Below are 27,973 nucleotides of genomic sequence, written 5' to 3'. Positions count from 1 at the left end.
CTCAGGGGATTTCCTGTTCAGAGGGTTTGGATAAAGAAGACCCTCCAACAAACAAACAAATCCCTCTCTCTTGTGCAGCACTTTTTGTCAGCATCAGTGTACCCATTTTTACAGATGGGCGACTGAGGCAAAGAGGACAAGTTACTTATCCAAGGTCATCCAGTAGCCAGTGGCAGAACTGGAAGTGCAGATCTCCCCCCTCAGCGTGTTATCCACCAGACCACACGGCCGTTTTGGAGCTGCTTGCTGCTTATCTGAACTGAGTCTCTAGATCCTTGTGTTTCACCTATCCCTAGAATAAAGTGCTCTTTTCAAATACATTCTTCTGGCAGCTGGACAGGCTGTTTGTACTATGCTGTCCTAGAGACAGTGATCAACTTAATCTGCATAATGCTTTTTAGCAAGGAGGGAAAGCCAGGAGGAGAAAATACAATAATAATTAGTGAGGAGGTCATTCTCCCAAAGAGGGTGAAGAATTAGGACATGAAAAATGCACTCTAACTCTTTAAACCGAAGAAGAGAAGAGGAAAGACCAGGGAAAGCCTAGTGGCAAAATGATTTTGTAATTGGGTAAATGCAGTCTTCTTACGCAAATATCAAAGGGACACCAGCTGCTTTTTAACTCCCCCTCTTTCTTTCTTTCCTGCCCCCAGACACCAGCTTAGACTCTGGGCAATTGAAAAGCTCTAGCACAACAGTAAATTAAAAAGAAGAAATTACACTGCCCTTGACTTTTTCTCCTTGAAGTTGTGAGGGCCTTAGTTTCAGGGTTAGAATCATAGAATATCAGGGTTGGAAGGGACCTCAGGAGGTCATCTAGTCCAACCCCCTGCCCAAAGCAGGACCAACCCCCAGACCCCTAAATGGCCCCCTTAAGGGTTGAACTCTATAACTCTATAACCCTGGGTTTAGCAGGCTAATGCTCATACCACTGAGTTATCCCTCCCTGCACCTTACTATATTACTATCATATGAATCATGTCCTCAGGTCTCTCTGATGACATATGCATAGATATGAAGACAGTGAGTAATTTTTTTTCCCCAAACAAGGTAATGCCTTTCATTTTTAAAGGGCTCATTCTTCTGTGTGTTACTCAGATATGTACTGGGAATTTGAAAGCATTTCTCACCATTAGAATTGCCTGATTGCGAAGAAAAGAGGGTAGATGGCAATTCCTTCTCTCAGTATCTCATGTTTTTTTGAGGGTGGGGGAAAGGCCTCTTTCTGTATTATCAGACTTTAGAAATGTGGGGCCAACTCATACATGGCCCTACACTGATGTGATAGAAGGGGGGCAGAGCATAGGGTTCCTCTTCCCTGGTCTAATGACCCATGAATTAGCTGCAAATGCTGGGACATTTGTTGGGGCTAAGAGGGGGGAAAGAGCAGCTTGTACTGCCACCTACACTGCTGCCTGGGCTTATGGAGCTGGAGGGAGCATGTATGGATAGAGAAGATGAGCTGAGTAGCTTACGCATCTGCTGTATATAAGCACGTGGGAGAGCACAGCCTGAGTCCCCAGGAGGAGGAATGCTAGCTGAAACGGACAGATTTTTTTCTTGGGAACTCAAGGAATTCAGAGTGGTCAAGCCCCTCACACCTGCACATAGTTAGGATCTTTTCCAGGAGGATCTCAACTCCTCCTGCCGCTCTTCAGAAAATGAGGTCAGCTGTCAATTCAGCATTGTCCCCTGTTATAGCAGGAGTCACCAGATGGCGCTGTTACTCATAGTGTAACACATGTTTTTCCCTTAACATGAAAGCAAGCTTTTAGTCTTGGAAGGAATGCTGTGGTGTTGTTGGTTTTGTAAAGTCATTACTGGGGGAGCTGTTGCATGTATCAAGGGAGTTCGCTTTCTGCCTCAATCTCCAGAACAACAGTCAGTTCTTGAGGCAAAGGTGTTCCATGGGAACTGGGATTTGGTGTTTGTGCTGAGCTCCCAGCAAGCAGCGATTGCCTATGTGCTGTTTGTATCTTCTTTTGCTCCAGGGCATGTGTAAAGGGGTAAATAAAGCAAACTGGGCTTAGAACATTCCCAGACTCTACATCACTGATGGCTTCTTCAACAGGAAGCTGATCTGCAAAGCTGAAATCCGCTACTTAGGGTTGCCTGGCATCCGGTTTTCGACTGGAACGCCTGGTCGAAAAAGGACCCTGGCGACCGGGCCATTAAAAGTCCAATTAGTGGCACAGCGGGGGCCCGCACCCCCAGCTAGAGCCCTCACCCCCTGCACCTCAATCCCCGGCCCCAGCCTGGAGCTCTCTCCTGCACCCTAAACCTCTCATCCCTGGCCCCACTCCAGAACCTGCACCCCCAGGCAGAGTCCTCACCTCCCCCGCCCCACATCCTGACTCCCTGTCCCAGTCTGGAGCCCTCTCCCATACCTTGAACCTCTAATGTCTGGCCCCACCTGGAGCCTGCACATCCCAGTCCAGAGCTCATACGCCCCATACCTTAACCCACTACCCCAGCCCAGAGCCCTCTCCCACATCCCAAACCCCTCATCCCCAGCCCAGAGCCCGCACCCCCAGCCGGAGCCCTCACTCCCCTGCCGCACCCCAACCTCCTGCCCCATCCCAGTGAAAGTGAGTGAGGGTGGGGGAAAGTGAGTGATGGAGGGAGGGGGGATGGAGCAAGTTGGGATGGGGCCTTGGAGAAGGGGCAGGGCCCCGGGGAAGGGGCAGGGCAGGAGTGTTCAGTTTTGTGAGATTAGAAAGTTGGCAACCCTAGTGCTTCTGCTCAGGGTTGGGTTGAGACCCCTCTTTTTCTGTAGCCTGTGGAGGCTTCTCTGCTGGTCTGGGGATTCATGAGGTGGGAAGGAAGAGAGGAATGTGGCCAGAAATTTGAGAGATATACACTGGGCCAGGATTCTGATGGGCATGCATATTTTTTCCCAATGGAGCATGCCTAGAAAAGAGAATACAGCCTAGAACTATTAAATTTCCCGGCTTCCCCCACCCCTTTCTCAAGTGACTGCAGAGCAGCTGTGTTTAAGTGAAGTACTGTAGCACAACTGCATTGGAACCATGCTGCTAGGTAGGGATCGATTAACCCATCACTAGGCCTTAAGCAAACAGACACTTCTGGGCCCTTCTAATGTAAATAACAAACAACTGATAAATGGAAAGAAGGAGGAAAAATACACTTCAGTGATGTTCCCTCCCATACATACCTGTGCAGTCAGTTCCCATCCCATCCTGGTCACTTACTGCTGGTGAAGAAGGAAGCAGGTTCTTTACCCAGGGGTCTGTCCTGAGGTCTGCTGGGAATGGCAAAGTGTGCCTCAGCTGTGAGTGAGGCCTGTCTCTGCCCACTCATCACTTGAACGAGTGGCATTGTCGCCTGGCACACAGGGCTGCAATATCACTCAAATTTGACCCTCCATCATGATGGAGGGTTGGCCCGGCCAAATTTGAGTGACATTGTGAGTGTGAACATGCGTGTCAGGTTGCAATGCTGCTAATTTAAGTGAGCCACATTCTTTAACTTCACGGGCAAATCTGTATTGGTTTAAAACAAACAAAAAAACCCCCTCCCTACACCAGGCCCAGCTTTGGGCCCTTAGTAAAGGAGGCACGTGCCTAGGTGTTAATCCGGCTGTTGCTAGAGAATTGGGTGTTGGGGAGAGTGCTGGGAGCCAGAGCTGCTGTGGAGAAGCAAAGCTCTCCCTTGGGGGTTCTCCATTAGGGGGACTTTGTAGATGTTTCCTTCACATGAGAAAGTGTAGCCAGACATTTCTGCTAGCCAGAGTGTGTGGGGTAGGAACGGGGGCTGAGGTCATGGCCACTTGCTCACCCACCCCCTTTTCAGGCAGTTCGCACACACTGGGTCACAAGGAGGGAGCAGCTCCTGCACTTCAGAGCAGCATAGGATCTTGCCACTGTATGGGAGCACAAGGGAGAGCCTTCCCCATGCTGGACAGAGGGCACAGCCTCCCTTGAGCTCCTCAGTGTAGTGGGTGCTGTGTCCCCATCTCCCTCACGTGTATCCACAGAGGGTTCAGCTACAACCTATTTTATGTCATACCACTTTAATGTGGCTGGACTTTAATTACACAGTATATACAATATTAGCCCGGAGGCAGGAGTGAATGACTAACAGGGAAAGGCAAGTAGTTGCTAGTTGCAAAATGTATGTATTGCACAGAACAAAGTGTATGTCTCTCTTTCATGGCTGGTTGGCACACATTATACACTTCTGATTTATCTTGGTCATCAACACATTTTCTATTTTTTTTCTTCCACACCTTTTTTCCCCCACACCTGCTTGGTTAAGTATAAATTTCCCTACAGTTTTGAGACACAGATAGGATCTGACACTGCCATTCCCCTGATAACGGTCTCTCTCATGCCTGAGGAAGTGTTTAAAAAGAAAAAAAAAATTCCTTGTGTTTTCTTTTCCCCTTGCTTGTTCTGGATTTCTGCCCAAAGACAAGGAGAGATTGCACTGGAATTATTACCCTGATAGCTTAAGATGTCAATGTTGGATAAAATTTTGGTGAAGAAGTTTTTATTTATTATACTAAATTGACATGTCTTTCTACACTGTGATAAAATGCTTTTGAAGAAATAGTCTAAGAGGTCTTGATCCACATCATCAGCTGGGGAGAATTGGTAATAATTGCCTCCAGATGAGCTACACTGCTTTATACTAGCTAAGAAAAACATAAAAACACATAGAAAAACATAAACTGTTGACCAATAGTTAACATGGTTTCTGTAAAGGGAAAGCGTGTCTTACTACTCTATTAGAATTCTTTGAAGGGATCAACAAACATGTGGACAAGGGGGATCTAGTGGACATAGTGTACTTAGATTTCCAGAAAGCCTTTGACAAGGTCCCTCACCAAAGGCTCTTATGTAAATTCAGCTGCCATGGGATAAAAGGGAAGGTCCTTTCATGGATTGAGAACTGGTTAAAAGACCGGGAACAAAGGGTCGGAATTAATGGTAAATTCTCAGACTGGAGAGGGGTAACTAGTGGTGTTCCCCAAGGGTCAGTCCTCGGACCAATCCTATTCAACTTATTCATAAATGATCTGGAGAAAGGGGTAAACAGTGAGGTGGCAAAATCTTCAGATGATACTAAACTGCTCAAGATAGTTAAGACCAAAGCAGACTATGAAGAACTTCAAAAAGATCTCACAAAACTAAGTGATTGGGCAACAAAATGGCAAATGAAATTTAATGTGGATAAATGTAAAGTAATGCACACTGGAAAAAATAACCCCAACTATACATACAATATGATGGGGGCTAATTTAGCTACAACCAGTCAGGAAAAAGATCTTGGAGTCATTGTGGATAGTTCTCTGAAGATGTCCATGCAGTGTGCAGAGGCGGTCAAAAAAGCAAACAGGATGTTAGGAATCATTTAAAAAGGGGATAGAGAATAAGACTGAGAATATATTATTGCCCTTATATAAATCAATGGTACGCCCACATCTCAAACACTGCGTACAGATGTGGTCTTCTCATCTCAAAAAAGGTATACTGGCACTAGAAAAGGTTCAGAAAAGGGCAACTAAAATGATTAGGGGTTTGGAACGGGTCCCATATGAGGAGAGATTAAAGAGGCTAGGACTCTTCAGCTTGGAAAAGAGGAGACTAAGGGGGAGTATGATAGAGGTATATAAAATCATGAGTGATGTGGAGAAAGTGGATAAGGAAAACTTACTTATTCCCATAATACAAGAACTAGGGGTCATCAAATGAAATTAATAGGCAGCAGGTTTAAAACAAATAAAAGGAAGTTCTTCTTCACGCAGAACACAGTCAACTTGTGGAACTCCTTACCTGAGGAGTTTGTGAAGGCTAGGACTATAACAGTGTTTAAAAGAGAACTGGATAAATTCATGGTGGTTAAGTCCATTAATGGCTATTGGCCAGGATGGGTAAGGAATGGTGTCCCTAGCCTGTCTGTCTGTCAGAGGGTGGAGATGGATGGCAGGAGAGAGATCACTTGATCATTGCTTGTTAGGTTCACTCCCTTTGGGGCACCTGGCATTGGCCACTGTCGGTAGACAGGATACTGGGCTAGATGGACCTTTGGTCTGACCCAGTACGGCCTTTCTTATGTTCTTACGTTTTATGTTAAGATTCTGCCTCCTTCTATTTATCTTCATGTTGGGCCATTCGCTGCTCTCCTTACTCAGATACGGCACTAATTGGGGTCTATTCTGTTCTGTTACTCCAATAAACCTGGAGAAACCAAGAGCAGGGTTTGCCCAATTGATTTCAATAGATAAGCAGGATTTGGCCCTCTGAGGTCAGGTCTACACTTAAAACACTGCATCTGCACCGCTGTAGTGCTTAAAGTGAAGATGCTGCTACGCCAATGGGATAGTTTCTCTCGTCGGCATAGTTAATCCACATCTCCAAGAGGCAGTAGCTATGTTGACAGTAGAAGTTCTCCCATTCGGATAGTGCTGTCTACATGTGTGGTGGTGGGTGGTGTTGGGTTGTTCTAAATACATTGCTCGGTAGTATGGATTTTTCATACCCTGAGCGATATAGTTATAACTGATATAGGTCTGGTGTGTAGATTTACATCAAGAGGGCCAGATTCTGTAATTGGTATAGCTCCATTGAAATAAATGAAGATATTTAGAAAAGCTGGACATGCACAAGTCCATGGGTCCAGATCTAATGCACCTGAGGGTGCTGAGGGAATTGGCTGATGTGATTGCAGAGCCATTGGCCATTATCTTTGAAAACTCATGGCGATCAGGGGAGGTCCCAGATGATTGGAAACAGGCAAATATAGTGTCCATCTTTAAAAAAGGGAAGAAGGAGAACCCGGGGAACTGGGGTCAGCCTCACCTCAGTCCCTGGAAAAATCATGGAGCAGGTCCTCAAGGAAACCCTTTTGAAGCACTTGGAGGAGAGGAAGGTGATCAGGAACAGTCAACATGGATTCACCAAGGGCAAGTCACGCTTGACCAACCTGATTGCCTTCTATGATTAGATAACTGGCTCTGTGGGGAAAGCGGTGGATGTGATATATCTTGACTTTAGCAAAGCTTTTGATACAGTCTCCCACAGTATTCTTGCCAGCAAGTTAAAAAAGTATGGATTGGATGAATGGACTATAAGGTGGATAGAAAGCTGACTAGATTGTCCTCTCCTCAGGGAAGACGAGTGTGCAATGGAGTGTTTTTGTTCTGGAATATTTTAAAAATATTATTACAAATGTATTTATATTTCTGCAGAGCCTGTTCCCCCTCACTCCGAAAATGGTCAGGGCCCTATTGCGGTAAGTGTTGCACAAATGAGGAAGCATATACAGTCCCTGCCCCAGAGAACTCACAGTCTAGAATTTATGAAAAGAAGAAAGAAACAGACCGATGGGGGTATGACATAAACAAAGGAAGGACAAGATGACACGTTTGAGATAAATCAGTGGCTTTGGCGTTCTTGCTAGTCTCAACGTCACATATATATGTATTAAGCATAGCTCACTCTCAACAAATTAGTTGATATTTTATATACAGTTTTCTTACTACTTGATCCTAATTATAATGATTTACATCAGGCTTTTGTTTTACTATTCTATTATGCATTTTTTATACCTTATTTCTTTTCCATTACTAGGGTCTTGCTAGACTTTTTGGGGATATATTATCGCTGCAATGGAAACCACTAAAAAGAAGAGAGCATTAGTTAACATGCTTGGAGTTTTATATGCTTTCTTTTGGAGACTGAAATGATCTGGCTGCTACATATTGCCTCTTTGGAGATGAACATTGCAGTGAAAGTCAATCTTGTAGATGCCTACAGAGGCAATCTGGTGATGCCATGGGAGGAACAAATCTTCTAACAGCATTGGGAAGAAAAAGGGACACCAGCAAATTCTCCATCAGAATGTAAGACTTGATCAAGAGCTATCAGAAAAAATCCATGAAGTCCAAATCCACATCCATGAAATCCAAAATCAGGCATCAGGTGAAAGGTAAATCAACATGTAATTGAATTGTTACCTACATTGCTGTGGAACTTGAGCCTGAAAAATGAATAGCATATCTTTGGGCATTAGTTGGCATTGCACTTTAGACATGTATTGATGATCTATTGCAAATGATACTTATTCTCCAGAGCCTAATCATGCATCACCCTAGGAAAAGATGAGTGCTCGATCTGTATGAAGAGGTGCTAAGCAGTTTATAGGATCAAGGCCTCCATAAGCATTGAGATAGATATCTGTGGACTGATTGAGCAATCTTTGTTTCAATATTAGAGCACCGAGAGTGTAACAGAGAAGTGCTGTACTTGAGAAGGGAAAATGGCCATTGAACTGTGAAGAGTGAGGTTGAGATGACAGGCCATGTGTTCTGGTATACTTCCCAGTACATTGCTGAGATTGGATAATGTTTGTGGGAGGCATAGAAGTTAATCTAAAGGTACTCAGGGGCTGATCCTGCTTACATTTGAGATATGCACTTTAATAGGAATAGGGCTGGGCACTGTGACCAGGATCCAGGGGCGGGCTGGGAGGGGGATGGGACACACTGAGGTTACTCACATAGGGCAAACTGCAAAGAATGGGGCAGACAATCCCCAAAGCTGGTGGATAGTCCAATACTTAGATTTACCAAGACAGCACAAAACAGCTTCTCTAGTACCTTACTGGTTACCTAAAGCCAAAACATAGTTCCCTTAAAAGTAATCCAGCCTTGGGCTCCCTCCCAGACAGCCCAGTCAAATATGCAAGTTCTACCAATCCCAAAGGATCAGACACGTTACCTCTCAAGTTAATGAATATTCCAGATCTTACCCAAATACACACTTACAGCCAATTCTTATGAACTAAACTAGAATTTATTAAAAGAGAGAGAGTGTAATGGTTAAAATATCAGGATACATACAGCCATGAGTATAGTTTTGCGATCAGTTTCCTAGTAGAGATGGTGAGCTTTGCAGTTGCAAAGAGTTCTTTCAGAATTTGACCATAGGTTATATAGTCCAATGTTCCTATCCAGGGTGATCCAGATGGGACTGGAGATCTCAGTCTTATGACTCAAACTTCCCGGCATAAAGCATCACACAGATCTGAGATGAAAGGATCAGGTCCCAAGAGTTTTTATACAGTTTTCTGGCAGCCGCTTGACCATACAGTCCTGGGTGAACAATAGGCTTTTGAAGTATCCTTCTATTTCCTAAACATCACCGATAATTACTACATGGATTAACATAAGGTAATTTATCCATTAAGCAGTTTATCACAAACTTTAAAGAGACATATAGACAATAACATTATTTCACCCAAGATTCATCTAAATGTTAATATTCCCTTTTGATCTCTGAATCAATAGAAATAGTGACAGACATTTTTATTTGTTGTGGTGCCTGGAGGCCAAGCAAACCAGGGTGCCATTGTGCCAGGTGCTGCACGAACATAAAGCATATAATGATCCCTGCCCCATAGAGTTTACTGTCTAAAGAATATCTAATTTAGGCCCTGGTCCTGCCAGCATTTATGCAAGTAAGTAACTGCACATGTGAATTGGGCACTCAAAAGCATAAGGGTGAAATCCTCACCTTATTGACGTCATTGGGAGTTTATGCAATTGACTTCAACAGGGCCTAGATTTCAGGCAAATGTTAGAAGCATGGGGGCCATAAACTGCTTACTCCTCAGCACAGAGAACTGTCACTGTTTAATTGGCTGTAAAATGCCTTCCATACCCATATACTTAACATAACAGATCTTTGCTGTATAAAGGACATAATGAGTTTCTGATTAATAGTTAATGAGCCTTCTGCAGCCAATCAATATCTCCTCATTAACCATAGGTATTCACAATCTCTCTGCTTAATTTTTTTGTCTTATATGAGACCAAAAAGTTACATTTGTTCAACTTAAATTAGAGTTATTTTCCCCCCTAGGAAATGAATGAAGAAGGTGCAATTCATCTTCTTTTAGCAGAAACATAAGTGAGAGGATTTGATTGGGTCCTCAGAGAGATCAAACACGGAAAAAGCAATAAAAGACGAACAACTGGTAGCTGAGCAAAACACAGAGCTGTGCAGAATGCTTTCCTTAATCTCCTCCATGTGTTCCTACTAAATAACTGCTTATTTCCCTTTTTATATTACCATGACGGGTCTCAAACCGTTTGTCTGCCTTTTGGGGGATTGTATGATAACTATAGGAAATGCACCAGGGTATTGCAGCGATTGCAAATTTGGCATATCTGTTGCAAGAGCCTGCAAACACTTACGCATGTGCTTAACTTTACATGCATGAGTAGTCCCACTAACTTCACGTGCTATTCATGTGTGCATGGTAAAGCACATGCATAAAAGATTTTTTCAAGAAGGATCTACAAGGGGGCTGTATCTCTCTGGGATTTGCCATGATGATGTTGGTGATAATATTTTGCAGGACTGGGCCTTATTGTACAGATAGTTTGCAAGGCTAATGTTTGCTGAGGTATTTTGCTATCAGATTTTACTCTAGCTCTCTCAATTTTTTTAACTATTAATTTTACTATCACTGTGACATCAAGAAACCCCTCTCCCTATACTGATGAAGGAATGCAATTAATAATCTCTTCAGTTTTACAAGAAAATTGATTAAGATATTGCTCCTGTATGAATGTATTTAACAAATATTGTAAGAACATATTAACAGAAATATAATATCTTCTATAGCACGCAATGGTTAAAAACCTCTGCTAGTCTGGGAATTTCAGTTGATGGATGTAAAGAACACTGTTGTTTGTTTGCTTAAATTACAAATATATATTCCTACTGTCCAGTAGGTGGAGCTTTCAACCACAGATGTGCAAGTCAGGAAATAACTCATGTATACTTGAGCTGTTTGAACAGTTTTCTGTGTTAAACAACAGTGGAAACCAGACATGTTTGCAATTCTCACCAGGCCAAACACAATCAACCTTAAAGGGCAGTTATAGTTCAACAAGAAACTAAGTGAACATGGCATAGTCTTTCCTATTCAAGATTTCTGCTAAGTTTACTGACAAAAATAAGATTTTACTCCTGTTAGCATTGCAGAGACAGTGCAGTTATGGAAGAGTGAGCTACATTCCAATCTGGCTCACACATTATCAATAGAATTGTCAACTGAAATCTGATTTCATAATTCTTACTGGTCATGGTTGTTAGAACAGTTTGATGTAACAGTCAGAAATGAAATCAGCTTGAGTTTTCAGATCCCTGGTTTGGTTTGCGTTGCAGCACTGGTCCTGGGAAAAAATCATTTGCTATTAGTTTCTAAAGTGCATGCATTGGATATGGAAGTGATTGGAAGAGATTAAGGGAATGATCTTCCAAACACTTTGTTGTGTCTCTGTTCTCTGCACAGTACTAAGTAGGGTTAGCATATTTTGTGCCTCCAAATGGAGGACACTCCACGGCCCCGCCCCCAGCCCCGCCCAACCCCGCCCCCTCCCCAAAGTCTCCGCCCCCTCCCCTGCTTCCCGCGAATATTTGATTCGCGGGAAGCCTGAAGCAGGTAAGGGGGGGTTTGGGGGGAGGAGGCGCGGCCCAGGCTGGCCCCCCGGCGTTTCCAGCCTGGGTCAGCTCGGGCCCTGGGGTGCCGGCCCCGGCCGACCACCCCCGGCCCGCCCAGCACTGCCGGCCCCCGGCGGCCCGGCGCACCCCCCCGGCTCCCGGCCCCCCGCGGGCCCGGCTCCCCGCCGGCCCAGCTGACCGGCTCCCCGCGGGCCTGGCGGACCCGGCTCCCCGCCGGCCCGGCTCCCCGCCGGCCCGGCCGACCCGGCTCCCCGCGGGCCCGGCTCCCCGCGGGCCCGGCCGACCCGGCTCCCCGCCGGCCCGGCTCCCCGCGGGCCCGGCCGACCCGGCTCCCCGCGGGCCCGGCCGACCCGGCTCCCCGCCGGCCCGGCTCCCCGCCGGCCCGGCTGACCGGCTCCCCGCGGGCCGGCTGACCGGCTCCCCGCGGGCCGGCTGACCTCCCGATTTTCCCAGACATGCCCGGCTTTTGGGGATTTCCCCCCGGACGGGGATTTGAGCCCCCAAAAGCCGGACATGTCCGGGAAAATCCGGACGTATGGTAACCCTACGGGTGGGGGTGTGGGGTCTGGGAGGGATTAGGGTACAGGAGGGGATTCCGACCTGGGGCAGGGGGTTGGGGTGCCGGGTGTGAGGTCTGGGAGGGAATTTGGGTGTGGGAGGGGGTTCCAACCTGGGGCAGGGTTTCTGGGTGCGAGCTCCAGCCAGGCGGCACTTACCTCAGCCAGCTCCTGATCAATGGCACACGGGTGCTAATGCAGGCTCCTGACCCCTGGTCTCCCTCCGCTGGCAGGCTCTGAGCAAGGCCTGCGCCGAGAACATGGATGACGAGCTCTCGATCCTGCTGACAGCACCCCCCAGCACAGACAAACTCCAGCACATCTTGGAGGTGAGCAGAATGGGGAGGGGCAGCAGGGGTTTTACCTTAGCCCTGGGGACTCCTAGAAAGAAGAGACTGGAAAATCCATGTTTCTATTGGATCCTTCCGAGTATGCATTCGTGATATAAACTCACTGGGTGACCTTGGGGTAACTCACTTCCCCCTTACGGCATCAGTCTTCTCCACTATCAAATCTACACTGGGGAAGAAGGACAGAAGCCCCGACAATCACCTTCACCTCTGGGTGTCTGGTCCTGGGAGCCGAAACCAACTGGACTATCTGCCCCATCTCCTAAACTGCCCTGTCTTTCCCTCCTAGGGCCTGGTCCTTAGTGCTCAACCTGGCCCCTTCCCAGCTTGTCCCTGACCTTTAAAGGACTCTCCAAGCCCCTCCCATGCCTGCTTCCCTTGGGGTCTCTCTCCTGGCTGAGCACAGGCTGCCCTTCTATCTCTCAGCAGGCCTGGGTCCTAATCACAGGCTGCGTCTTGTCACGTGACCCCCACACTTATTCCCTTCACCCTAGGGAGCTGCATCACCTGGGCCAGGTGCAGTTGAGCTCCAACCCCTTTCCTGGCCATCTCACCCTGGGACAGGTTGAAACTGGAAACCTGTGGGTAACAGTAACTGGTTGCTCGCAAAGGTGCTGAAGACACAATGGAAGAGGAAATCCTTTGGCCTGGATTGAAATTATTCCGACTGAAAGTGAATGAGAGAAAATAGGTCCAGAGTTCTCTTCCTAGCAGCAGAAAATGTAGCGATTGATAGAGGTTCAGGTCAGAAAGGACCATTATGTGCATCTAGTCGCCCCTCCTGTATAACTCAGGGCCTAGAATGTGACCAAGTGGTTCCTTCAGCCAACCATAGCATGGGACTGAGCCAGAGCATGTCTTTTGGAACGACATCCACATGCAGGAGAGCCAGCTGGCTACCAGAAAATCTCTCTTCTGCAGTGACGTGGGGTTAAGGGACACGGGGGAAAAGACATGGAGGCTGTGACTAAACTTAGAGCAGCAAGGCCAGGAAAACCAGGGTTAGGTCCCAGGCCTGGCTATCAGATCTACTGTTTTCTATTCCTGGCTTTGGGACCATGAGCGAGTCTCTGCACCGCTGGGTGCCTCGGTTTCCCCAGCTATCAAATGGAGCTAATCAAGGTTTTGTTTGTTCTCCCCATTTTACAGGGTGGGAAACTGAGACACAGTTGGGACCTGTCTACACTACAGGTCTGTCGTGCGTTTGTAATCTGCTGACCCCCACATGTTGTTCAGAGCCTATGGACAACACAGCTCCTAAAGGTACGTTTGTTCTGTGCTTATCCCCTATGTACCAGCAGGGCTGGACAGCATTTCTCACTGTGATGTGGGGAGCAGGTCCTGGGTACTAAGGGTCTGAAGAAGCTCTCAAGGACTAATTTTTTAAAATAATTGTTATCAATGAATTGGGAGAAAACATACAATCACTGCGGATAAGATTGGGGGATGACAAAATACAGGCAGAGTGGTAATTCCTGATGGGGAGAGGGCAGTGATACAGAGCGATCTGGCTCATTCGGCCAGCTGGACCCATTCAAAGAAAACAAGTTTGAGCAGAGCCCAATGCAAGGTCCTATGCGTGGCAACAAGGCACGCCGGCCACACCTCCAGAATGGGGACGTGTATCCAGGAAAGCAGTGACTCTGAAAAGGATTTAGGGGCCAGAGTGGAGAAGCCACTCAACATGAGCTCCCAGTGTGATGCTGTGGTGAACAGGGCTAAAGCCATCATTAGACGAAGGAGCAGAGCCGTGAGTAGGATAGGGAGGTGACACAGCAGCAGTGAGACTGCTATTGGAATACTGCCTCCAGTGTTGGTGTCCTCCTTTGAAAAAGATGGTCCTAGAAATTGGAGCTGGGGCAGCAAAGAGCCACCAAATGTTCTGAGGGCTGGAGAAAAATGCCTTCTAGTGAGCTATTGAAAGAGCTCAACCTGTTTAGCTTATCAAAAGAAGATTGAAGGGGACTTCATTGAAGTGTTGATGTGCCTTAATGGAGAGAAAATACTGGGGATTAAAGGGCTCTCTAGTCTAGCAGAGAAAGGCAGAACAAGACCCAATGGCTGGAAGGTGAAAAGAGACAAATTCCTATGACAAATAAGGCACAAATATTCAACAGCGAGGATGATTGAACACAGGAAGAAGCTACCAAGGAAAGTGGTGGATTCTCCATCTCTTGATGTCATTAATAAAGACTAGATGCCTTTCCGGAATGTGTTTGCCCCAAAAGTAGCTATTGTGATAGACAGGAGGCCTGTGATATGCAGGGGGTCAGATTAGATGCTCTAACTGTCTCTTCTGGCCATAAAGTCTACTCATTTCTGAGAAACCGAGTGTAGCATTGGGAGCAGCTTGTGATGTTTTACTGTCTAGCCGGCTTGCTTCCTAGAATGAACACTCATTGAGCGGGGTGATCCCCAGAGAGTAGCTCAAACCTCCAAAGTGTCTGCCCTGTGGCAGGACATTAACACTGCAGGGGAGGGGTGGGTGTGGCAGTGACATCACAAAGGCCTTTTGCAGGACCTCGGCCTATTGGCCAAAGGTGCAGGGGAGGTGGTGACCTCACAGAGGGATGCTGACATCAGCCAGGCAGGACAGGGGCGCAGGGCCAAGGAAACCTCAGAGACCCCTGTGGCTTTGCTTCAGCAAGTCTCCTCTCGAGATCTCTCTTTGAGGTCTGAGAGAGTATTTGGGTTCGTGTATGTGAGCACCAGGAGGAACCTCTTTTGAGTTTTCTCCTTTCTTTTTCCTGATTTCATTAGAAATCTGACGTCCCTGTTTAGAAGGTAAGAGCCTCCGAGAGGTTTGGAACCTGTTCAGTCTGCTGCATCTGGCTCCAGCTGAATTTTAGGCATGGAAAACACTAGCTTAAGGTGGCCAAATTTTATTCCCCACCTAGGATTTTGTCCCTTAGAATCTCTGGGGACATTAAGGTTTGTCCTTTTTCTTTTACCTTTTCCTCTATCCCTCCCTCCTTTCTTTTCATCTCTTACTTCTTTTGTCCTTTCCCTGTTCCCCTCCCACCACCAGGAGGGGTGTGTGTGTGTCATGGGGGTTGCTCTACAACTCCCATTGTGGGAGGTCCACCGAAAAATGTGGGGCTGAAATAGTGCTCAGACAGTGATCCCCAGCGGTGACCTGGGCCATCCTTTGGGCTCTCTGGTGAGAACCCTCATCCTCCCGCCCCTCGGTCTCTACCCTGATTGGCTGAGCAGGGGGTTATTGACAGGGAGGAGACTCAGGTCCCTGTTGTTTTCTTTTAAGACCAAGTAAATAGTCATAACCAGTCATATGTTCGACAAATTTTGCTGCGTCTCTGCAGTTCATTATTTTCTCTAACATTCCAGTTCTCCTAAAATACTTGCTGAATAATTACTATGAACTCTTGCTGGTCTGGAACTCACTTGAGAGCACTTTATTCAGGTCATTCAATGTCTGAAATTCAAGATCCGATGGTTAGTTTGAAAATCAGGGCTCTTGGGTCCTATTCCCAACTCTGCCACGGACTGGCTGTGTGACCTAAGACAAGTCAATTCTCCTTTCTCAGCCTCAGCTTCTCCCTCTTTCAAGTAGGGATAACAATCCGCCCTATTTACCTCCCGGCAGGTGGAGAATGGGGATCTATTGGAGAGTGTCACTAGGAGCAGTGCATAAGATGAGGTGTCCTATCCTGTTTACTCAGATCAGATTAGGACATAATAGAATGGCTGAAATAGTCTATTTTATTTGTATTTTATTATGTTGCAATTGTTAAAAGCAGCACCTACTTAGCTCAGACTGAAACATCTTATCTAATTTTTGAGATCTAAGTATCTCCTCTTTGTGTAGCTCAAACCTCCAAAGTGTCTGCCCTGTGGCAGGACATTAACACTGCAGGGGAGGAGTGGGTGTGGCAGTGACATCACAAAGGCCTTTTGCAGGACCTCAGCCTATTGGTCAAAGGTGCTGGGGAGGTGGTGATCTCACAGAGAGATGCTGACATCAGCCAGGCAGGACAGGGGCGCAGGGCCAGGGAAACCTCAGAGTCCCCTGTAGCTTTGCTTCAGCAAGTCTCCTTCTCGAGGTCTCTCTTTGAGGACTGAGAGAGTATTTAGGTTCATGTACATGAGCGCCAGGAGGAACCTCTTTTGAGTTTTCTCTTTTCTTTTTCCTGATTTTACTAGAAAACAGACGTCCCTGTTTAGAAGGTAAGAGCCTCCGAGAGGTTTGGAACCTGTTCAGTCTGATGCATCTGGCGCCAGCTGAATTCTAGGCATGGAAAACACTAGCTTAAGGTGGTCGAATTTTATTCCTTACCTGGGATTTTGTCCCTTAGAATCACTGGGGACATTAGGGTTTGTTCTTTTTGTTTTACCTTTTCCTCCATCCCTTCCTCCTTTCTCTTCATCTCTTAAGTCTTCTGTCCTTTCCTCTGTTCCCCTCCCACCACCAGGAGGACTCTGTGTGTGTGTCGTGGGGGGTGCTCTGCAGTGGGAACAGGGACAATTCTCCAACTTTGGGCAGTCGAGAGCCTGGGTGAGATAAGGGGCGTTAAAGCCCTTTATGAAGGAGAAAGGGGAGTTTCACGGTGTTGAGCACCAAGGAATTCTAAACTTTGCTAAAACATCTAGTCTGCAGAAACCAGAAATGGTTGGGGCCACATTGTAACCATTGTCTTTTTTAAGCCCATTGAGGGATGTGAGTCCCACCCTTTTAGGTATCTGGGGTGCTGGGAGAAGAGAAGAGGTGCCTGTCTCCATTTTATGGCCTCAACAAACTAAGTGCTGTGCCCCAGTTCTCGTCAGAGATCCCTGAAAAAGAACGTCTTCCCATCCATTAACATACCTGGAAAGATACTGGAACCCCTTATTAAACAATCAGTTTGTCAGCACCTACAGGACAATTTGGTTCTTAGGACTAGTGAGCATGGACTTGTCAAGAACAAATCATTCCAAACCAATCCTAGCTCCTTCTTTGGCAGGGTTACGGGCCTAGTGAAGTAAACAGTAGATGTGATCCATCTTGGTGTTAATAAGGACATTCTCACAAACAAACTAGGGAGATGTGGTCTAGATGCAATTAGTATAATATGTGTGCACAGATGGTTGCAAGCCCGTACTCCAACAGCCCAGAACCAAACACTCCTTCTCCTGGGCAGTGCGCTCCGACCTCTAATGGTCAGATGCTGCTTAGCACTGTCAGAGCAGCTTTTGCTGGGGGATTCTCCCAGCACTTTCCAATAGTGGGAAAGTATGAAATCCCCATTTGACTGCTGGGGACAGAGCCTAGAGCGGGGAGCAACTTACCCAAAGTCCCACAGGTCAATAGGAAACTCAGGCGCAGGGCTGGGAGTCACTGCCCCTCCCACTCCCAGGTCACCGCCCAAGGGTGGCTCCTCTGGCAGAGGTGCGGGGAAGGGTCACTCTCTCCTGGCTGGGCTGTTCTTTTCACTCCAGTAACATTGCAACGGCTTTGGGGAGAGGCTCACTCCCAGGATCAGATACAGGAGGGGCAGCAGGGTCCAGGGAACAGGGGCTATTCCTGCCCTGCCACTGTCTGTCTGAGAAACCTTGGCCTTGTCATTCCCTGGCTCGGTGCCTCAGTTTCCATTCTCGCCAGCCTGTGCCTATTTCCCTGCAGTTTCACCTGCGTGTTGGTGCCAGTCCCATCCCCGCACTGCACAGTCTAATACCGGCTCCTCTCTCTTGCCAGCACTATGACACCTGCCGTGGAGCCAGAGCTGGAGACCCACCTCCTCCGAGCTGCCCTGCACGCCGTCTTCACCCTGGGCATGGAGAAGGACACCACCCAAGTGCAGGTAGATCATGCTAAAGTCATGGATTGAAGAGCCAGCTGTCATCCTGCCATGAGTCCTTGCTAATTGCCTGCAGTGGGATGTGAATGAGAGAGGCCAGGATATGTGTTTGGGGGTCTCACCAGTGTTTCCCAGAGACCCCACTTCCCATCCTGTGGCAGGTGTAGCCCCACTTTCCCTAACTCTGACCCATGGCTCTCCCTTGCTTTCAGGATCTGCCTAGGGTCTTGCCAGACCTCCTGGATGCCATGCTGGGGAACCTGCTGGCAGAGTCCCCAGACACCGACAGGCTCCAGTACATCTTGGAGGTGAGCCCGATGAGAGAGGTGGGGACAATTTTACCTTCACTCTTAGATCCATTTTCCAGTCTGTCCTCCTAGCCGGGCCCCAAGTGGGCATCCTTGGTCAGGGCAGTCAGTGCAATGCCTCCTTTCCCCACAGCACATTAACTACTAGATCGTGTCCACGGTGCCGCGAGAGAGAGCCAGGGCCGTTAAGAGCAGCACTGCCCTGCTCAGATTCACCATCACCCTCCCTGAGTTTGACGTAAGTGACCTCTGACCCCAGCTTCCTGACTCCAGGCGTAGGTGATCTGGCTCCGACGGGCTGTAGGATCTGCTGCTGCAGGGGCTGTGGGTTAGGAGTGTTCCTCTTGGGGAGGCAGAGTCAGAGCAGAGAGTGAGCCTGGCTTGAGTCAAGTTCTTCTTGTCCTAGTTAAGTGGTGACTCTGGGCTTTTAAGGGGACTGTGCTCCAGGTTCATGCCTCCCTGTCATCCTGGAGCAGCTGGGGAAGCAAGTCCTCATGGAGGGCCCTGCTGAGGGGAAGGAGAGTCCTGGCCCGGGGGGGACTGGGAGCTGACAGGAAAATGCTGATGGAGTCCCCTCTCCCTCTCCCGTCCATTAGAACTCAGCGGAATTCCCCAGGATGGGTCACCACATGGCACAGCTAGCTCTGTCCGTCAGTGACCCAGCCAAGGTCATCAGCCGGCAGGCCAGGGAGGGGGTTTACCGGCTCTACCAGCTGCTGCTGCACCAGAGGAGTAAGGAACCCAGCTGGGAAATGGCACCCGCTAGAAGAGTGAGACTGGGACCCCAGCCAATTTCTCTCAGATTGACCCCGGCTGGAGGATGAGTCTCTCTATCTCTTTCTGTGTTCCACACCACGCCCTGCAATTCTGTTGGGCCGGGCACGCAGCGAGGACTCTGCCCACTGTGCAGCCACCAATGGGATTGGAAGGACACAAGCCCTGCAACCAGAAGGACAAATGTGTGTGTGTGTGTCTCTCTCCCTGTCACCTACTCCCTCCTGGGGGAAACCCAGCAGCTGATGGGGGACAAGGTGAGCAGCTGCATTAGACTCAGGAGATTGGGGCGCGGCCCAGGCCTCATTCCCATCCTGTGGCCATTCGCTGGCCTGGCACAAGAAGCCTGGTGGGGAATGAAAGGGAGAGCAGGTGCTCCTGGGAAGGGAGATGAATTCACCTCCATGAGCAGGAGCGAGCCAGCTTGTCCCCGGAGCAGCTCCAGCCAGCTCTTTAGCCAGGCTAATTAATGACAAGCTTTGCCTCATCCCAGACTTATGTTCTTAGGACAGGGTGCTATCGCTCTTGGGAAGGGCAGGAGAGTCCCCCAAGTGCCCTCTGCGAGACTCTCCTGTCCCACAGGGCCGCACCCAATTCCTAGTGGTCTGGTGTCTGTGTCACCCGAGCCACCACCCAGAGTTGCTCCCATCACTGGCAGCCTGGGAGGCCAAGGACTGACGGGTGATGGCGTCTGACCAGGCAGGGCTGAGGCACATGGGCAGGGGACGCTTGCCCTGCTGCTGGCAAGGCTGGACCCGTTCTGGAGAGAACAGGAGGATTCAGTCAGCAGTAGGGTTACCATGTCTAATAAATAAAAAAAGAGGACCCTCCACGGGCCCTGGCCCCGCCCATTTTCCCACCCCTAGCCCCGCCCCAACTCCGCTCCTTCCCCGCCCTAACTCCGCCCCCTCCTCCCTCCCACTCCCAGCCATGGGGAGAGGGCTGCCACAGCGCTACCGGCTTCACGGTTTGCCGTGCAGCCCCCAGACCCTGCGCCCCCGGCCGGCACTTCCCCAGCGCAGCTGGAGCACGGGAGGGGAAGCGCCCACCCGGTAGCGCTGGCTCGTGCAGCTCGGCTCTTAAAGTCTGAGAGGGGAGGAGCGGAGCAGCTCAGCTGGAGCCCGGGAAGGGAAGTGCCTGGCTGGCGGCTCGGGGTCTGGAGGAAGGGGGGGTGCTGCCCGAAGCAAGTAGCGCTGGCTCGGGCAGCTCGGCTCTTAAAGTCTGAGAGGGGAGGAGCGGAGCAGAGCAGCCGCGGGAGAGGAAGTACCCGGCCAGCATTTTCCCGGACATGTTTGGCTTTTCGGCAATTCCCCCCGGACGGGGGTTTGATTGCCGAAAAGCAGGACATGTCCGGGAAAAAACGGACGTATGGTAACCCTAGTCAGCAGGGGCTGCCGATCCGTCCCATTCACCAGGGCTGCCATCCTGCGGCTTCAGCATTACTGGCTGGGGTGACTTGGGGAAAGGTCTCAACCTCCCCACATCCCACTTCACTGCTGCCAGAATCCCTCCTGCCCCCCCCCCCCGCTACAGTCCCCTCCCTACCCAACCTGCATGGGGCTGGAGGAGAGGGGTCTGAGAACTTGAGCTGTGGATTGGAGGTGGAACAGCTGTCAGGGGCACTGAGGGGGAAGTGGCAGGAGCTCCCCGTACAAGGAAGGGGGTTGCCACTGGAGGTCACTAGGAAGGACAACAAGACTCCATCCTGGGGGTCAGGAGGGGAAATCCATCCCTCAGAGGTGGGCAGAGGCTGGGTGGAAATGCTGCTGGTTCCAGGGGCCGTTAATCCCCCCTGATTCCTCGGAGGCGTCTGAGTCTCAGACAGGTTCTCATTCCCTTGCAGCAGGAGGACGTCACGGCCAATGTGATGCGCCAGCTCCGTATCATGCGGCACTTGCGCCAGGTGCCCGAGGAGCTGCAGGGCCTGTGCCTCCCAGGACACCAGCAACTCCCGCTCTCTGCTGCAGGTACTGCTCTGGCTCTCTGTAAATGGGGAGCTAGTGGAAGGGGAAATGGAGCCCCCTGGCACTCACAGAAACCCTCTCCCCTCTCTGTGGAGCAGGGTCCTTTCCTCTGCCCCCAAATTCCTTCATCTGGGACAGGAGCTCTTTCCCTCACACCCATTCCCCTCCCCTCTTTCCTTGATCTACCCCCATCCCATTCCCCCTGCGCCCAGGCAGAGCTCTGCCTGCCCCATATGGTGCAGAAAGGCCTGTGATATGTAGGGGATCAGATTAGGTGCTCTAACTGTCTCTTCTGCCCATAAATTCTACTCATTTCTGAGAAACCGAGTGTAGCATTGGGAGCAGCCTCTGCTGTTTTACTGTCTAGCCGGCTTGCTTCCTAGAATGAACACTCATTGAGTGGGGTGATCCACAGAGAGTAGCTCAAACCTCCAAAGGGTCTGGCCTGTGGCAGGACATTAGCACTGCAGGGGATGGGTGGGTGTGACAGTGACATCACAAAGGCCTTTTGCAGGACCTCCGCCTATTGGTCAAAGGTGGTGACCTCACAGAGAGATGCTGACATCAGCCAGGCAGGACAGGGGCTCAGGACCAGGGAAACCTCTGAGTCCCCTGTAGCTTTCCTTCAGCAAGTCTCCTTCTCGAGGTCTCTCTTTGAGGACTGAGAGAGTATTAGGGGTCACGTACGTGAGCGCCAGGAGGAACCTCTTTTGAGTTTTCTCCTTTCTTTTTCCTGATTTTACTAGAAAACTGACGTCCCTGTTTAGAAGGTAAGAGCCTCCGAGAGGTTTGGAACTTGTTCAGTCTGATCCATCTGTTCCACAAGTCCTTCAGTCCAATCCACTTCCCTAACTAATTTCCTTAATTTTTTAAAGTTAGCCCTTTTGAAAAAAAAACCCTAGTCACAGATCTATTTTTGTTTACCCTTCCATTTAGTTTAAACTGAATTAGCTCACGATCGCTCAAATGAAGGCTGTCCCCTACAACCATTTCTTCTAAGAGATCCTCACTACTCACCAAAACCAAATCTAAAATGGCATCCCCTCTTGTTGGTTCAGCAACTACTTGGTGAAGGAATCCATCAGCTATCACATCTAGGAAAATCTGAGCCCTATTATATTACTAGCACTTGTCCTCCAGTCTATATCTGGGAAGTTAAAATCTCCCATGATCACACAATTCCCATTAGTATTTACTTCATTAAAAACATTGAAGAGGTCTCGATCCCTATCCAAATCAGACTCCAGTTCTAACAGACAGCAACCCCCCCCCCCCCGAAAGGCAGAGATAGAGCCCAGGAATCGAGATGGTGGGGAAATTTCATTGAAACCGTTTCTGACCGAAAATCCTATTCAAACTAAACCAGTTTGTTTCTTGAAATCATAACAAGTGGCAATGAAAATTCTTTGTCACAATGTGTTAAATTGTCTCGTCGCACTCAAAGAGGAGACACTTAGATCTCAAAAATTAGATAAGATGCTTCAGTCTGAGCTAAGTAGATGCTGATCTTAACAATTGCAAAATAATACAATACAAATAAAATAAACTATTTCAGCCATTCTATTATGTCCTAATCTGATCTGAGTAAACATGATAGGACACCTCATCTTATGCACTGCTCCTAGTGACACTCTCCAATAGACCCAGCAGTCCTTATTTCCAGGCCCCTTAACTAACCACTGCTGCACACTCCCTCCCACAGCTGGCAATTACAACCAATCATGTCCGGTCCCCCTGCTTTGAGAGGGAGTGTGCTCCGCTGGAGAGACTTCCCTCACGGATCACAGGGGGAACTCAATCCTGCCAACGATGCCAATCATAAATGAATCTACTCATCGTTAGGTGCCCCCCGGCAGCCAGGCATGGCATCACAGCCCTCTCGCTGGGCTAGCGTCCCCCATCCATGGTCGCTCCAGCACCACGGCAGTTTCTCTGCCTGGTAACTCCGGCCAGGTCACCACCTTTAGTCCACCCTTCTGGAGCCCAGCTTGCCTCACACTAAAAGTCCAAAGAGGTCTTTCCACAGACAGAAGTCCTTCTGCCATCGCTGGGGCATTTGCTCTGCCTGTAGCCCCCTTGCTGGGCTTGGGAACCCTCTCCAGGTGTGTGTACGCCGCCTCCTCTGGGGCCGGTAGGGGAACCCAGTCCCACCCTGACATTGATAGCAGCTCAGGGCCCTGGACCCAACAGCTAGGTCTGCACCTTTCTCTTTGCTGCACTTTTCCAACCTCTCTTCTCAAGTTCCCCTCCAGGCTTTCCTTGCTGCTCTGAACTTCCTACCTCGTTCTTAATCCTGTTGCTACCCCAGCTGGGCTGTATCACCACTGAAGTCTGGCTCTTTACGGGGGCGGATATGGTGCCTCTCAGTTCGGGCTCATTCTATAATCAGCTTTCTGTGAGTGCCGGGGGGCTCCATTTCCCCTTCCACTAGCTCCCCATTTACAGAGAGCCAGAGCAGTACCTGCAGCAGGGAGCGGGAGTTGCTGGTGGCCGCAGAGGCACAGGCCCTGCAGTGCCTCGGGCACCTGGCACAAGTGCCGCATGATACGGAGCTGGCGCATCACATTGGCCGTGACGTCCTCCTGCTGCAAGGGAACGAGAACCTGTCTGAGACTCAGACGCCTCGGAGGAATCAGGGGGGATTAACGGCCCCTGGAACCAGCAGCATTTCCACCCAGCCCCTGCCCACCTCTGAGGGATGGATTCCCCCTCCTGATCCCCAGGATGGAGTCTTGTCCTTCCTAGTGACCTCCACTGGCAACCCCCCTCCTTGTACGGGGAGCTCCTGCCACCTCCCCCTCAGTGCCCCTGACAGCTGTTCCACCTCCAATCCACAGCTCAAGTTCTCAGACCCCTCTTCTCCAGCCCCACCCAGGTTGGGTAGGGAGGGGACTGTAGCGGGGGGGGGGGGGGGAAGGAGGGATTCTGGCAGCAGTGAAGTGGGATGTGGGGAGGTTGAGACCTTTCCCCAAGTCACCCCAGCCACTAATGCTGAAGCCGCAGGATGGCAGCCCTGGTGAATGGGACGGATCGGCAGCCCCTGCTGACTGAATCCTCCTGTTCTCTCCAGCAGGGCCGGCTTTAGGAAGGGCGGGGCCCAATTCAAACATTTTTGGCGGGGCCCCGGCAGGGATGACAAAAAAAATAATGTAAAAAAAAGCCTTTCATTTCTTCCATGTATTATTTACTTTCCATAACTGTATAAATAATAAAATTATACATTAAGTACATTGCATCATATATGCTGTTGATCAGTTATTAATGAGCTCCGTTTCACATGTGTGGGTCCCCGCCACTCCCTGGGGGTGTGCTAGGTTGACCAGATGTCCTGATTTTATAGGGACAGTCCCGATTTTTGGGTCTTTTTCTTATAGGATCCTATTATCCCCCACCACCTGTCCCGATTTTTCACACTTGCTGTCTGGTCACGCTAGTGGTGTGCACATGTGTGGGTCCCAGCTGCTCCCTGCCCTCCTCATTGAAGCAGGTGTGCAGGGTCACTGCCCTGGGAACTGCAGGGCACCAGTGGACATGGGGCTGGCTGGAGGCAGGGCAGGGGCTCACTGGAGGTAGGGTCTGGCTGCAGGCAGGGCAAGGGGTGCGGGGCTGGCTGGAAACAGGGGTGTGTGGGGCTGGCTGGCTTTGGGCAGGGCCGCAGGGGGGTTGCGGCAGGGGTTGCCTGGAGACAGGGCAGGGGGTGTGGCAGAGGCTGGCTGTGGGCAGGGGGTGCAGGGCTGGCTGGAGACGGGGCTGGCTGTGGGCAGGGCAGGGGGTGCAGGGCTGGTGCGGGGACGGGGTGCAGCAGAGGCAGCTTTAAATAGCCCCTGAGTCCCCCGCTATCCCAGGGCTCTGGGGGCTATTTAAAGGGCCCAGGGCTCCCCTGCTTCTACCGACCCGGCCCTTTAAATAGCCGCGGGAGCCCTGGGGAAGCAGCGGGGCTCCAGTGGCTATTTAAAGGGCCAGGGCGGTAGAGGCAGCGGGAGCCCCGGACTTTTTAAATAGCCCCCAGAGCCCCGCAGCCCTACCCCAGGGCTCCAGCAGTGGGGGTCTGGTAGCAATTTAAAGAGCCTGGGGCTCCGGCCCCTGCTGGGAGCCCTAGGTCCTTTAAATTGCCCCCTGGGGAAGCCGGGCCACCCTGGTACAGCGCACCGGCTCTTGCCGGTACACCGTACTGGGGCTTGGGCCCGGGGCCCGATTCAGGGGAATTGGTTGAATTGGCCTAAAGCCGGCCCTGGTGGGGGTATGGCCACAGAGCCGCAGGGAGGGGAACCCTGAGGTGTGGCGGCTGGGTGGGTACTGGGAGTTCCTCCTGAAGGGACGGGGGTTGGCCAAGGTCACTCAGCCCCGGGGTCTGGGAGGGGGACAGGCTGAGGGCACTCAGAGCCCCATGAAGTGGGGGGGGGGGCTGAGGGGAGGGACTGGCCAGGGGCACTCAGAGCTCGGGGGGGGGGCTGTCCGGGGGGGCACTCACAGCCCCAGGAGGTGGGTGGGGGAGGGCACACAGGATTTCAGGAATTCCCTGGCAGTGAAGAGCTGCTGGCGGCAGGGAGGAGCCAGCCGTGACAATCCCCACTTGGGATCCCTGGCTGGGCTAGTGGCTATGGGGGCCCGTGGCCAAGCTGCAGCGGAAGGTGACCTGAAGGAAATGCCTCGGCCTCGGCCTCCGGCTAGGAAGGGCCTGGGCCAGACAATGACCCACCGCGCAGTGTCCCAGTTCCTTGCCCCACACCTGCGGGGCACGGCCCCTCCTCTGTAGGGAGGTTGGCATGTACCTTAGTGCTGCTTCCTCCATCCCCAAAGGCCTCTCCCAGCCAGTCTCTGGCAACCCCTGCCGTTCAATACGCACATTACCCTGCTGTGACATACCCGGGTTGGGGGGGGAACCCCTCGGGGATGGGGGGGCTGTCACACAGCTGGGCAATTTAACCCAGCTGGGCAGGAGTGACTGTCTCCCTGGAGCTGGGGTCTCAGCCCAGGTGTCTCTCTGCCCTTCCCCCTAGTCGCCCCCGGGCGAGGTGGGAGTGCCCCACGTTGCGTTCCAGCCCCACATTCGCACCCACAAGTGCTGGTGGGTTCCAATCCCAGCTGAACACGCCCACCCGGCCCTAGTGCGGAGCAGAAGGGCCCAGCGCTGCCCCACAGACCCTCTGGCTCTCCGAGCCCGCTCTTACCCATCACCCCAGCACGTCTGGCCCAGGCTGAACGCTGCTGCTCTGTGCAGAGAGGCTGGCACTTCTCGCTCCTGCCGTACGAGGGGCTGCTACCGACTGCTCCCCCTAACCCCCGCCCTGCTGCGCTCTGGGGATGTTGCCCTGCTGTGGAGCTCTGAGGTGTCTTGAACTGGAATTTGTTTGGAAAGAAACTGCTAAGGAGCCTTATCAGCCCCGGTCAGAGAGTACCTGGGAGCCTGCCTGGGTCGGGCGGGTCTGGTACAGCCTCCCCCCAGATAAGGCTCTTCCCTGGACCTGCCACCCATTGGAATCTGGAACGATTCCCTCCGAGGTAACACCCGGGGCAGCCAGGGCAGGGCAGGGCATGGCCTGCTCCCCTGGAGCGTTAGGACTTTCAGGAGTCAGAGGTGTCAGCGGAGCAGGTTGTGATTGTACGTTAAAGCAGTGAAGAAAGTTGGGGGGACAGAGGAATTGGGTGCTGTGGCCCCCCCATGCCTGGGGCCTATTTGAAAGGCAGCTGTCACACTGTCCCCTTTATCGGGAGTGCCCACTACACCCATCTCACGCAGTCCTCGGCACGAGAAGGGGGAGCATGTTCCCAGCTGAACGGCGTTCGTCCAGGACTCACCGACCCCTATTCCAGGATGGGGGAGTGACCTGAGAGAGAGGTCACCATGTAGCCTGCAATTATCAGTGGCTTCTGGATTCCTCTGGGAAAGGGTTAACCAGGGGCTTAGTTTAGTCCACACTTGGCTTTCTCGGCAGTGCTGGACTCTGGTGGCAGGGAGGTGTCCAGCTCGCACCCTTTCACCTGGCAGGGAAAGTGCCCTAAAGGTTAGGATGTTCTCACAGGCTGTCGTAGTTACTGGGACCTTGGCAGGGAGGATTGGTGGCTTGTGGGGCATCGGATACCTCCCCTCCTCCTAGAGCTGTGCAGTAACCAGAACATTACCCCCGCGAGGAGAGGGTTTCGGGGACCCTGGGATCTTGGGAGCCAGGGCTTCTCTCAGCAGCCTGGAAGCCCAGGCCCCCCATCAGCCTGTCAAGCAGGTGGGCAGGCGGGCGAGCTGGCAGGGAGCTAAGCAGCTTTCCGTGCTAAACCTGCCTGCTTTCTGTCTGAAGGTTTGTCCAAATCGACGTGTTCCCACGAAACGTTTGGATTTTGACAAGCTGGCAATTTCTGATGGAAAAACGGTTCCACTGGCAAATTCTGACCAGCGCCTCTCCTGACCGCACAGCTCCCTGCATCTTTGCTGAGCGTGGAATCAGAATGGACTTGACACAGGTGGTGGTGCCCTGGGATGCCATCTCAGGCCAGCTCCCCCAGTGCTCCGGCGCTCACATTCTCCTAGTGGTGACGTCTGACCCTGGGGAGATGAAAGGCCTCTGCGGGTTGTTTCCTGCAGTGTGAGCTTTGGCTGCAGGCTTCTGTCCCCAGCCATGGCACGAAGGAATCTGTCTAGCCAAGCTGGGCGTCCTCCCTCATCTGTGGTCAGAGGTCACACGGGCCCTTCCAGTGACAAGGTGGCAGCATCTGGCCCTGGGAAAACAGACATCTG

The 27,973-nt window shown here is 50.9% G+C and overlaps 1 long non-coding RNA gene across 1 annotated transcript; it reads left to right on the top strand.

The window, feature by feature from the left end:
* The first annotated feature begins 12,033 nt into the window (after positions 1-12,033).
* Positions 12,034-20,712, top strand: LOC135980927 (uncharacterized). Its single transcript, XR_010597869.1, has 3 exons — positions 12,034-13,668; positions 18,095-18,743; positions 19,102-20,712. It is a non-coding gene; the product is annotated as an uncharacterized LOC135980927 (long non-coding RNA).
* The last annotated feature ends 7,261 nt before the right edge of the window (positions 20,713-27,973 follow it).

This window comes from Chrysemys picta, chromosome 1 (assembly GCF_011386835.1).
Source record: "Chrysemys picta bellii isolate R12L10 chromosome 1, ASM1138683v2, whole genome shotgun sequence".
In the NCBI taxonomy this organism is placed as follows: Eukaryota; Metazoa; Chordata; order Testudines; family Emydidae; genus Chrysemys; species Chrysemys picta.
The sequence above is the reverse complement of the archived record's forward strand: the minus strand, read 5'-3'. Positions and strand labels throughout refer to the sequence as shown.